We start from the raw sequence: 1250 nt of genomic DNA on the forward strand, positions 1-1250 counted from the left end.
GGGGAAAGGACCTAAGTAGACATGTCTCCAAAGAAGATACATGTGTAAGTGGCCAATAAGCACAGGAAAAGATGCCCTAAAGCATTAATCAAGGGAATGCAAATCAAAACGGTGATGAGATACCACTTCCTACCGACTAGGATGGCTGAAACACAAAGGACAGTCACAGGTGTCAACAAGGATGTGGAGAAATTAGAACTCTTACCCACTACTGGTGGGAAACGTAAAATGGTGCAGCCACTCTGGAAAACTGTGTGGCACCTGCCCAAAAGGTTAAATATATAGCAATTCCAGTCCTACATGTATGCCCAAGAGAATGAAAACCCTGTGTCCACACAAAAACTTGTACACAAATGTCTACAACAGCATTATTCATAACCACCAAGAAGTGGTGACTGCATGGCATGTGAATCTCAAAAACTTGTTACACAAATAATCAAGAGCATGGAAGCAGATTCTTTTCTTCTAAAGTCTCATGTTTTCATTAGTACACTATTATTAGAATAAAACTTACTCTAAGGAAGCATATGCTTCGTCCATTCAGTATGAGTTTCTGCCATATGCCTGTGTCTGTTCAATAAATGGAAGCAAGCATGCTTTCGTGTGCCAGTGCTCGCTCTTCTTCTGGCATGAGCTTTTTAGACAGTCTCACTCCTCTCAGATGAAAGGGAATGAGCCCTGGCCAGCGTGCCCCAGCTGGATGGAGCGTCTTCCTGCGCACCAAAGCGTCATGGGTTTCATGCCCGGTCAGGGCACACACCCAGGTTGCCAGCTTGATTCCTCGTCAGGGTGCATAAGGGAAGGAACCTATCAATGCTTCTTTCTCTCCCCCTTCCCTTCCCCCTCTGGAATCAATGGAAGACACATCCTGGGGGGAGGATTAATAATCAAAGGGAATGACTGGACGCGGGTTGTTACAGATGGAGGAACAATTTTAGAAGACCTTTAGCTTTGCTTTCTCTAGGTCTGCTTCAGCCTTGATCTGGAATAACCTTTCAGCTGGTATTGAAAAGAATTAGAACACACTCATTCCTCCCCTGTAAAAACCCTTCTTGGCTCACCCACTGCTTCTGAGAAAACATCCAGAATCCCTTCACCGGCTCTAAGGCTACATGTGACCTGGCTCTTGCTATGTTCCATCCTATAGTGCTCCTTCCTGCTTCAGGCCCTAACCCACTGTCATTTTCTAAGATGTCCTTCCTGCCACAGTGGTCAATAAATATTTGTTAATATAACACATTTTCTTTTTT

This window comes from Miniopterus schreibersii (assembly GCF_964146895.1).
Source record: "Miniopterus schreibersii genome assembly, chromosome: 5".
Classification (NCBI taxonomy): Eukaryota; Metazoa; Chordata; class Mammalia; order Chiroptera; family Miniopteridae; genus Miniopterus; species Miniopterus schreibersii.